This window comes from Haliotis cracherodii, unplaced genomic scaffold (genome assembly GCF_022045235.1).
Source record: "Haliotis cracherodii isolate W230 unplaced genomic scaffold, xgHalCrac1.p SCAF_12, whole genome shotgun sequence".
NCBI classification, from domain to species: domain Eukaryota; kingdom Metazoa; phylum Mollusca; class Gastropoda; order Lepetellida; family Haliotidae; genus Haliotis; species Haliotis cracherodii.
The window spans coordinates 18,158,153-18,171,042 of record NW_027266267.1 but is presented as its reverse complement, the minus strand read 5'-3'; the positions used below and the strand labels follow the sequence as shown (position 1 = coordinate 18,171,042).

General features: G+C 39.6%; 1 pseudogene; it reads left to right on the top strand.

The window, feature by feature from the left end:
- The first annotated feature begins 222 nt into the window (after nt 1-222).
- On the top strand, nt 223-1,373 carry LOC139457600 (uncharacterized; annotated as a pseudogene).
- The last annotated feature ends 11,517 nt before the right edge of the window (nt 1,374-12,890 follow it).

The following is a 12,890-nucleotide window of genomic DNA, read 5'->3' as shown; positions in this document are numbered from 1 at the left end:
ACCGTCACCAAAGGCGTGCTCGAAAGTTTCAAAACATTGCTAAACGTCTGTGACCCGTCTCCCTTTGGACTTTCCTCCTAAGGTAAGTCTACACGTGTTTATATCACTTAAATACTGTTCAAAGCAGCGTCCAACCCTCACTCACGCACTCTACCACCCACTCGCTTACGTGAGATGTAATTTTCAAGAGTTTTATTGCAGTCTTTTGTCTCCTTTCAGGAAATGAAGAAAATCTTTTTCTTTGTCATCTGTGTGACGTCACTTCCAGTATAATACTTCTGTCTTCCACAAATGAAAAACGTTGTTTCTGCTCTACACGTCTTCACTCGTTTTGGAACGACGTCTGACAAGATTCACACTCGTCGGGCTTCACCAAGTGTCACCCGAACAATTCAGCAAGATGAGACAACTCGTCCAAACCAGTATGGCGTCATACCGGATGTAGCACAACCAATGGACGTCTTGGTTGACAAATACATAATTTATGACTGCAATTCTGTTTGTGGCGGTCTGGCTGACAGACAGAAAGGTATAATTACATCATATTTAGTATCACAGATGTTGAAACGAAACTTTGGATTATCCATGGAAAGACCTTGTGAATTTTCAAATTTTGTCATTCCAAATCTGGTTGAATGGCGTGTTGAAAAGACAAAGCCTAAAGGTCGGAGTCACGAAACTAAGAGAAGCATTAATAATAGATGGCTTGGACAAGAAATGAAACACAAGAGTCTGGAAACGATGTGTGACAAGGATGTGACTTTCTACATGGGGAATATAGATTATGAGCCTAGTCTCATGCAGAACCCACTCTTTTCTACTGTGAAATGGGCACAGAACAAAAGTCACCATGATATATACAGAATCGCATTTTCTCAGCTCTTCCGATTTGCGCCCAATACACAGTCAAAGTTCGATTCCTTTAACGCTAAAGCAGAAAGCGCATCTTAAACCTTAATTTGCGCATGGGGAAATCAAATACCATACCCAGTGATGATGCTAAAAAGTCTCGACCTGATCTGGATTCACTAGTTCTGTTTTTACAGAAACAGATACACTTTGCTAATTCGTGTAGATTGTTCATAGCAACGGACTCGGACGAGGCCAGAGTTGTGTTAAAAGGAGCGTTTCCTGATCATTTCCTGGAGATCGAAGGTCAAATAGTTCACATCGACCAGCCTCACGGAGGTGCTGTTTGTTCTGGCATGGAGAAAGCTATTTTAGATGAATATATTCTCTCAACGTGTGACACTCTGACAATGTCGAGAAGTGGATTTAGCCGAATGGCTGCCGCCGTGAGGGGCTCTGATGAGGGATTGTTTTGTGCAACCCAGAATAACAGAACACGAAGCAAACGATTAAACCCAACATAAATGCTTGAAATAATTACACCAAATGTTGTTGAATGATTTCAAACATTATTGCTTCCTGAAACAGCTTCTTGTCTACGTAACACTGAATGTACCCGAAACACAACTTGACAGTATACCGGGTAGTCCGGGTGCCATATACCTTGCTATAGAAATATATGGCTTATGTGTTGATAATAATATCAACATTCACACACTAACATACGTTGAACCCCATGGAAATTCCGGTTTTGTTTAATCTTTGCTCAGAAGCTTTGCGATCAACATGCAAGGCCCCAGTAAAGCTTTCAAAAAGTTTTATGTCAGACATGAGGAGTACATTTCCAAATATGACGCATCAGTGACAAGAATGTCCAAAAAATTTCCCTATTTTGACTTGTACCATATGCTCCCGTGTTTCCTTTTGGTGAACAATTGACTTGCCATTGCATGTGTTTGTGACGGGTAGCACCGGTGGGACAGGAAACGCCCACCTCTTTGCGAACGTCTGGTATCATCACTATGTGACTGTGGTTCATAAACACATGGTTATGATACAGTCGGAATCGTACAATGGACTCTGCTTTCGGCAGAGATTTCTTATGAATATGGAAAGGGTTCTGTCGCTTTTAATTATATCGATGATACAGCTTTTGGGAAATATAACGGTGCATTTTGTCAATCAATAAAATCGCGTTCAGTTATCGTGTAACTTTGTTGAAAATATATGAACAATGGAAAGAATCATATTGTTGCTATACTTTCACTCTTACACCCAATCACCTGGAACATGTTCGTGTGAATGCATGTTAAGTATGGTAAGGAAGTGGGGGTACGAACCCTTGTAGCCATCTCACCTTATCAACGTGCGAGCACGTGCTTGTCGTACGAGGCGAGGAAATGTCAGATGAAGACTCGATTAGTGATTGGCCGTTGTCATATATACTGAGTCAAATTAAAAACTTCACATTTTTAAAAGTAATGCCATATATGATATACAACGGATAAATGTATCAGAAAAGGTAATTTTTAATCATTAATGTTCAAAGAAGGATTTTAATTAACGGTGGCAACCATAATTTGTTCCAAGCACCTACGGTATTCGGTAATAACATCAACAGTTTAAATCATCAGTCCCAAGCACGAGAATTTGATGGCACACAAGTTCAGTAGCGTGTATGGGCACCATTTGCGTTGACAACTGCGACACAACGCCTCTGCATGGACCTTGTGATGCTTGTGAACACATGATTGGGAAGACGACGCCATTGTTGCTGCAAAATGGTGCCAAGATCTTGCAAATTCTGTGGTTGGTTCTGGAGAGTGCGCAGACTTCTGCCAAGAGCATCCCAGACGTGTTCAATGGGATTGAGGTCGGGAGACCTTGACGGCCAGTCCATGACGTTGACTCCCGCATTCTGAAGGAAGTTCCTTGTCAAAACTGCTGTGTGAGGTCTGGCATTGTCATGTTGGGAGATCAAACCGGGTCCATGTGCTGCCATAAAGGCAGATGTTCTGGTGCCAGTACCTGGTCGCGGTAAGCAGCAGCGTTGAGGTTGCCACGGATGACAAGAAGCCTGGAACGTGCATTGCCACAGAAAGCACCCCACACCATGACACTTCCGCCTCGAAATCTGTCAGCTTCCTGTACACAACACTGGGCGTAACGTTCATGACGGCGCCTCCACACCCTCGCCCTACCATCAGCAAATCGAAGATTAAATCGGGATTTATCACTGAAGACGACTTGATTCCAATTCCTCTGAGTCCATCGTAAGTGCCGCTGTGCCCACAATTGACGTGGACGTCTGTGTAATTGAGTCAGAATCAGCCCGCAGTATAGCCGTCGGCTTGAAGGTGAGCAGTTCTCAGACGGTTTCGAACAGTTTGCCCACTCAGTCTACCCCTAAACAGTTCATTTCTGGTTGATGTAGCCGTCAGAAATCGGTTACAGAGGTGACGTAAGACAATCTGACGATCCTCTGCATGTGACGTCACACGTGGTCGACCTGGCCGGTGGTACCCGTTTGCTGTAGACGCGTCTGTAAATCATCAACAGTCCGTCGACTACAACCCATCGTCCTTGCGACTTCAGTTACGGACGTTCCCGTCTGCAACATGCCGATGGCACGTTCACGTTGCACATTTGAAAGGCGTGGCATAACAAATGACCGTAAAGACTTTTGTTTTCTTGTGTTTTTCTTTTTTTGTTAATGACTGCTAACACGTATGGCTGAAAACACGTGCGGTATTATGGCCACGTGACCAACTTTTGCCACTATAGTGCTGTGCACATGATTTTGATCGATTCAGCTGCACAAATACGTTTGTTATATGAAGGCAATACGTGGTCATTACTGTTTAAATACACAGTAAGGGCCCACAAGGATAACTGGTCAAAATGTTAAAATTTTAGGATTGTGAAGTTTTTAATTTGGTTCAGTATACATTAGCTCAAAGTTTTCAGCGTGTAACATTTAACGAAAAACATGAAATCTTGTTTGTAACCTAACTTTACAGTATCCCTCAATCAAGCAAGTAACGCACTGGTGTCAAGGAACCCTTGTATGAATATTGCTAATTTGTGAGCTATATATTTGCATACTTGCTAATATATTGCTAAATTGTGAGCTATATATTTGCATACTTGCTAATATATTGCTAATTTGTGAGCTATATATTTGTATACTTGCTAATATATTGCTAATTTGTGAGCTATATATTTACATACTTGCTAATATATTGCTAATTTATGAGCTATATATTTGCATACATGCTAATATATTGCTAATCTGTGATCTATATATTCGCATACTTACAAATACCAACATGCCACCACTGTAAACAAAGTTCACTCGGTGACTTCCTTAACGGGATGCGGGTCCATTAAATGAGTAGGTCCTCCGCATCTTTGAACAGTGTGAGCTGTATGCTGGACTATGTGTAACTGAGAGCTGTATGCTGGACTATGTGTAACTGTGAGCTGTATGCTAGACTGTGGACAACTGTGATCTGTATACCAGACTATGTACAACTGTTAGCTGTATGCTAGACTATGTACAACTGTGAGCTGTATGCTGGACTATGTGTAACTGAGAGCTGTATGCTGGACTATGTACAACTGTGAGCTGTATGCTAGACTATGTACAACTCTAAGCTGTATGCTTGACTATGTACAACTGTGAGCTGTATGCTGGACTATGTACAACTGTGAGCTGTATGCTGGACTATGTACAACTGTGAGCTGCGTGCTGGACTATGTGTAACTGAGAGCTGCGTGCTGGACTGTGTGTTACTGTGAGCTGTATGCTGGACTATGTACAACTGTTAGCTGTATGCTAGACTATGTACAACTGTGAGCTGTATGCTGGACTATGTACAACTGTGAGCTGTATGCTGGACTATGTACAACTGTGATCTGTATACCAGACTATGTACAACTGTTAGCTGTATGCTAGACTATGTACAACTGTGAGCTGTGTGCTAGACTATGTACAACTGTGAGCTGTGTGCTAGACGATGTACAACTGTGAGCTGTGTGCTGGACTATGTAAAACTGTGAGCTGTGTGCTGGACTATGTGTAACTGTGAGCTGTATGCTGGACTATGTACAACTGTGAGCTGTATGCTAGACTATGTACAACTGTGAGCTGTGTGCTGGACTATGTATCCTCGACACATGCAATATCCTCTGTATATTTGCTTTCTTACCCGCAAATGGAACCTGCATTTTTAAATTATTAACGTTTTATTTTCAAATGAAATAGCAAATATAGAAACTGAGCGGGAGACATTTAATCAAAACAAACCAGGTGGTTTATGTCCGTATTCACCACGAATACGAATCAATTTATGTGCAGGTAAGTGTTAGATGTATGTGGACAACGATGCTATTTGAGGCGATTACTAAGGGCAATATATACTCCCTGTATGTACTGTCCCAGCATCAGATTCTATATATACCTACATGTAGATCGTAATTAGATGACGTGTATACTTCAGTGGGATTACAAATAAAAGCACATCTCCTATATACTGAGGTAAGAGTTTTGCTTCACGGGTTTAGATAATTGGTTAATTCAGCAAAGTTCTATGTGTTATGTCTTTGGGAATGCCATGATATTTCATTTTGAAAAGGTTTACGACTGACCATGTTTTCCAGATGAATTTACTTTGTTGTTTTAATAATCAGATTGGTTCGAGATTGCAGACTAACGGAAAATCAACCAACTTCTCCCTTACATTCTTACTATATCAATACCACGATAGTTTTAATGAAACAGAAATTGCTACCAAGCTCCTCACAGCGATAGCCCGTTCCCGGAGCTCTCTATACTATCGCTGCCACCAGTCAAAACTCCCCACTGTGAATAGGTGGCCATAACCATGATTGGAGTTGAACTCGCAACCGAATGACGGTTATGTTTACAAAGAAGTGACGACTGTCGTGACACCGAATACACTTATCGCTGCTAAATTACTTTCTTCGTTCGTCAATTTGAATTTCTGTTTCATTAAAACTATCGTATTATTGATGTAGTAAGAATGTAAGGAAGGAGTTGGTTGATTTTCCGTTAGTCTGCAATCTCGAACCAATCTGATGAGTGGGGGAAGGCTCCTATGTGCCGTGTGCCGGGAACCACAAAGAAGTGCCAGTAAGCGTGAACCCGGGGGACAGTTGGGTTACATAGACTGGCGGCAAGTCTCCTTCGCCAGATCACGTATTACAGGGCTGTGGAAATACGGGACGCCCCCAGCTCACCATCTGTCTCCAGAACTCTCACGCCGACTTCTCGAGACCTTTTCAATGTTCTGTACTTTTTAACATCAAAATACATTTAGTGTTTGTCAGAAGAGTTAGTTGCATCTCTAGTTTTTTGGTACCGTTAACGAAGTCGAAAATATTGCATTAGTGTGTCACATCATGTATGACGAACAATACCCAATACATTACTGAAAATACAACATCTGGCCGATTCAAATGACGGGGATTGCTAATTGTAACAACCTGTAAATACCTCCCAAGGTCGTTGAGACGCCAATTATGCATTTCAGATCGAAGTGCGGCGAGGGGGTTAAGAAAAGTAGTACTTGATATTAAATTAATGTACAAGCTTTTCAACTACTACGTATATAAAATAAGATCTAGGGAAGCTACATCTTTCCCAAAATCTAAGATCAGAGTAAGATTGAAAATGAACTTCATCTTCAACAGTATCACAAATACAGAATGTACAAAATCCTTCTTTAAGTGGAAATTTTAATGACATTTTTGTTTAAGTATTTTAAACAATCCTATTTCGTAAAAATGATTTCTTAGTTATGCTTTTTTTAAACCTACATTTGTAACAACCCATGCATGTCGTAAAAGGCGACTAACGGGATCGGGTGGTCAAACTCGCTGACTTAGTTGATGTATGTCATCGTATCCCAATTGTGTAGATCGATGCTCATGACGTTAATCACTGGATTGTCTGGTGCAGGTTCGATTATTTACAGATGCCTTCATATAGCTAGAATACTGATGAGTGTGGCGTTAAACAACAAACAAATGGAGATCTCCAATCATCATTTATCACCATGCATTTGGTGTAGTCTACCGTGAGGACGAGCGCAGAATTCGCTGGAATGCTGAGAACACCGCAATCTATAAGTACAAAGCTTTGAAATTCCTTTTGAGAATTACCCTATCGCATCCGCATGACGCATTCATGCAAGGGGCTTTTGACGTTCAATGTGTATTGTGTAGTGCAGTGGAATATCTGCTTTAGACTTCATTAAGTCATTGTTTTGACATCCAGGCGAAATGAACGTTTTACTTGTTGTGGGGTCAAAAGTTAGTCTGATTTAGACAGAGGTCCGTATTAGGAATATTATAACAGATGATAACACATGTGAATGGAAACAAAGAAGTATTATTATGAATCATAGTACATTCGGCACAATTGATATCGCCTTGTATTACAAATGCTGATTAGTTAAAGTCCTGTCTCGACAGATTCCAGCGTGCGCTGTAGTATTTGTAAATGTAATATGTGTGAAGAAAATATGTCCATATTGGCGATAAGGTAGCTCAGTGTCTCAATCAAATTTTGGCACGTCACGCCGAAACTGCCGAGCTCGATTCCTTTCATCGGGGTAATGTTTCGAATGAAGCCCATTCCTGCAGCCACCCGACGCCGTGATATAACCGTTGAAGCGTATAAAACCATACACGTGTATTAAGTGCACTTATAAATTGATTTGAAAAACTATTTTTACCTTCCTTAACTATTTAGGCATAAGATAACGTAAAAGGAATCGCTCTGTACCCCCTTTGGATAACTATATAGCTTCCCTTTAAGACGGGGGGCTGTCTATGCAAACGTCCCTATTGAAATAGCCTGAAAACTTTGTGGCACATCTGGGAGCCTTGCATGTTTCGCATGGAAATACTTTAAAATACGGGTTTGAAATATTATTTTCACCTTCCTTTACTATTTAGGTATAACATAACGTAAACGGCATCATTCTGTAACCGGTTGGGAAAACTATATAGCTTCCCTTTAAGACGGGGTGCTGTCAATGCAAACGTCCCTATTGAAATAGCCTGAAAACTTTGTGGCACATCTGGGAGCCTTGCATCTTTCGCATCAAAATACTTTAAAATATGGGTTTGAAATACCATTTTCACCTTCCTTTACTATTTAGGTATAACATAACGTAAACGGAATCATTCTGTAACCGGTTGGGAAAACTATATAGCTTCTCTTTAAGACGGGGAGCTGTCTATGCAAACGTCCCTATTGAAATAGCCTGAAAACTTAGTGGCACATCTGGGAGCCTCACATTTATCGCATCAAAATAGTTAAAAATACGGGTTTGAAATACTATTTTCTCCTTCCTTAACTAGTTAGGCATAAAATAACGCAAAAGGAATCGCCCTCTGCCCCGTTTTGAAAACTATATAGCTTCCCTTTAAGACGGGGGGCTGTCTATGCAAACTTTCTTGTGGAAATAGCCTGGAAACTTAGTGGCACATCTGGGAGCCTCGCATGTTTCGCATGGAAATAGTTTAAAATACGGGTTCGAAATAGTATTTTCACCTTTATTTACTATTTAGGTATAACATAACGTAAAAGGAATTATTCTGTAACCGGTTTGGAAAACTATATAGCTTCTCTTTAAGTATACAAACGTCCCTATTGAAATAGCCTGAAAACTTAGTGGCACATCTTGGAGCCTCGCATGTTTCGCATGGAAATAGTTTAAAATACGGGTTCGAAATATTATTTTCACCTTCCTTTACTATTTAGGTATAACATAATGTAAACGGAATCATTCTGTAAGCGGTTGGGAAAAATTATATAGCTTCTCTTTAAGACAGGGAGCTGTCTATACAAACGTCCCTATTGAAATAGCCTGAAAACTTAGTGGCACATCTGGGAGGCTCGCATGTTTCGCAAAGAAATAGTTAGAAATACGGGATTGAAATACTATTTTCTCCTTCTTCGGCTATTTAGGTATAAACAAACAAAAACTGAATCGTTCTGTAACCCGTTTGGAAAACTATATAGCTTCCCTTTAAGACGGGGAGCTGTCTATGCAAACGTCCCTATTGAAATAGCCTGAAAACTTTGTGGCACATCTGGGAGCCTCGCATCTTTCGCATCAAAATACTTTAAAATATGGTTTGAAATACTATTTTCACCTTCCTTTACTATTTAGGTATAACATAACGTAAACGGAAACATTCTGCAGCCGGTCGGGAAAACTATATAGCTTCTCTTTAAGACAGGGTTGTGTTTATACAAACGTCCCTATTGAAATAGCTTGAAAACTTAGTGGCACATCTGGGAGCCTCACATTTTTCGCATCAAAATAGTTAAAAATACGGGTTTGAAATATTATTTTCTCCTTCCTCGGCTATTTAGGTATAAACAAACGTAAACGGAATCGTTCTGTAACCGGTTGGGAAAACTATATAGCTTCCCTTTAAGACGGGGAGCTGTCAATACAAACGTCCCTATTGAAATAGCCTGAAAACTTTGTGGCACATCTGGGAGCCTGGCATCTTTTGCATCAAAATACTTTAAAATATGGGTTTGAAATACTATTTTCACCTTCCTTTACTATTTAGGTATAACATAACGTAAACGTAATCATTCTGTAAGCGGTTGGGAAAACTATCTAACTTTTCTTTAAGACAGGGTTGTGTCTATACAAACGTCCCTATTGAAATAGCCTGAAAACTAAGTGGCACATCTGGGAGCCTCACATTTTTCGCATCAAAATACTTTAAAATACGGGTTTGAAATACTATTTTCACCTTCCTTTACTATTTAGGTATAACATAACGTAAACGTTATCATTCTGTAAGCGGTTGGGAAAACTATATAACTTTTCTTTAAGACAGGGTTGTGTCTATACAAACGTCCTTATTGAAATAGCCTGAAAACTTAGTAGGACATCTGGGAGCCTCACATTTTTCGCATCAAAATACTTTAAAATACGGGTTTGAAATATTATTTTCACCTTCCTTTACTATTTAGGTATAACATAACGTAAACGGCATCATTCTGTAACCGGTTGGAAAACTATATAGCTTCCCTTTAAGACGGGGTGCTGTCAATGCAAACGTCCCCATTGAAATAGCCTGAAAACTTTGTGGCACATCTGGGAGCCTGGCATCTTTCGCATCAAAATACTTTAAAATATGGGTTTGAAATACTATTTTCACCTTCCTTTACTATTTAGGTATAACATAACGTAAACGGAATCATTCTGTAACCGGTTGGGAAAACTATATAGCTTCTCTTTAAGACAGGGTTGTGTCTATACAAACGTCCCTATTGAAATAGCCTGAAAACTTAGTGGCACATCTGGGAGCCTCACATTTATCGCATCAAAATAGTTAAAAATACGGGTTTGAAATACTATTTCCTCCTTCCTTAACTAGTTAGGCATAAAATAACGTAAAAGGAATCGCCCTCTGCCCCGTTTTGAAAACTATATAGCTTCCCTTTAAGACGGGGGGCTGTCTATGCAAACTTTCTTGTGGAAATAGCCTGGAAACTTAGTGGCACATCTTGGAGCCTCGCATGTTTCGCATGGAAATAGTTTAAAATACGGGTTCGAAATAGTATTTTCACCTTTATTTACTATTTAGGTATAACATAACGTAAACGGAATTATTCTGTAACCGGTTGGGAAAACTATATAGCTTCTCTTTAAGTATACAAACGTCCCTATTGAAATAGCCTGAAAACTTAGTGGCACATCTGGGAGCCTCGCATGTTTCGCATGGAAATAGTTTAAAATACGGGTTCGAAATATTATTTTCACCTTCCTTTACTATTTAGGTATAACATAATGTAAATGGAATCATTCTGTAAGCGGTTGGGAAAACTATATAGCCTTCCTTTAAGACGGGGAGCTGTCTATGCAAACGTCCCTATTGAAATAGCCTGAAAACTTAGTGGCACATCTGGGAGGCTCGCATCTTTCGCATCAAAATACTTTAAAATATGGGTTTAAAATACTATTTTCACCTTCCTTTACTATTTCGGTATAACATAACGTAAACGGAAACATTCTGCAGCCGGTCGGGAAAACTATATAGCTTCTCTTTAAGACAGGGTTGTGTTTATACAAACGTCCCTATTGAAATAGCCTGAAAACTTAGTGGCACATCTGGGAGCCTAGCATGTTTCGCATGGAAATAGTTAAAAAAATACGGGTTTGAAATATTATTTTCTCCTTCCTCGGCTATTTAGGTATAAACAAACGTGAACGGAATCGTTCTGTAACCCGTTTGGAAAACTATATAGCTTCCCTTTAAGACGGGGAGCTGTCTATGCAAACGTCCCTATTGAAATAGCCTAAAAGAATTGGTGGCACATCTGGGAGCCTCACATTTATCGCATCAAAATAGTTAAAAATACGGGTTTGAAATATTATTTTCTCCTTCCTCGGCTATTTAGGTATAAACAAGCGTAAACGGAATCGTTCTGTAACCGGTTGGGAAAACTATATAGCTTCTCTTTAAGACGGGGAGCTGTCAATACAAACGTCCCTATTGAAATAGCCTGAAAACTTTGTGGCACATCTGGGAGCCTTGCATCTTTCGCATCAAAATACTTTAAAATATGGGTTTGAAATACTATTTTCACCTTCCTTTACTATTTACGTATAACATAACGTAAACGTAATCATTCTGTAAGCGGTTGGGAAAACTATATAACTTTTCTTTAAGACAGGGTTGTGTCTATACAAACGTCCCTATTGAAATAGCCTGAAAACTTAGTGGCACATCTGGGAGCCTCACATTTTTCGCATCAAAATACTTTAAAATACGGGTTTGAAATATTATTTTCTCCTTCCTTTACTATTTAGGTATAACATAACGTAAACGTTATCATTCTGTAAGCGGTTGGGAAAACTATATAACTTTTCTTTAAGACAGGGTTGTGTCTATACAAACGTTCCTATTGAAATAGCCTGAAAACTTAGTGGCACATCTAGGAGCCTCGCATGTTTCGCATGGAAATAGTTAAAAATACGGGTTTGAAATATTATTTTCTCCTTCCTCGGCTATTTAGGTATAAACAAACGTAAACGGAATCGTTCTGTAACCCGTTGGGAAAACTATATAGCTTCCCTTTAAGACGGGGAGCTGTCTATGCAAACGTCCCTATTGAAATAGCCTGAAAACTTTGTGGCACATCTGGGAGCCTCGCATCTTTCGCATCAAAATACTTTAAAATATGGGTTTAAAATACTATTTTCACCTTCCTTTACTATTTCGGTATAACATAACGTAAACGGAAACATTCTGCAGCCGGTCGGGAAAACTATATAGCTTCTCTTTAAGACAGGGTTGTGTTTATACAAACGTCCCTATTGAAATAGCTTGAAAACTTAGTGGCACATCTGGGAGCCTCACATTTTTCGCATCAAAATAGTTAAAAATACGGGTTTGAAATATTATTTTCTCCTTCCTCGGCTATTTAGGTATAACATAACGTAAACGTTATCATTCTGTAAGCGGTTGGGAAAACTATATAACTTTTCTTTAAGACAGGGTTGTGTCTATACAAACGTTCCTATTGAAATAGCCTGAAAACTTAGTGGCACATCTGGGAGCCTCGCATGTTTCGCATGGAAATAGTTTAAAATACGGGTTCGAAATATTATTTTCACCTTCCTTTACTATTTAGGTATAACATAATGTAAATGGAATCATTCTGTAAGCGGTTGGGAAAACTATATAGCCTTCCTTTAAGACGGGGAGCTGTCTATGCAAACGTCCCTATTGAAATAGCCTGAAAACTTAGTGGCACATCTGGGAGGCTCGCATCTTTCGCATCAAAATACTTTAAAATATGGGTTTAAAATACTATTTTCACCTTCCTTTACTATTTCGGTATAACATAACGTAAACGGAAACATTCTGCAGCCGGTCGGGAAAACTATATAGCTTCTCTTTAAGACAGGGTTGTGTTTATACAAACGTCCCTATTGAAATAGCCTGAAAACTTAGTGGCACATCTGGGAGCCTAG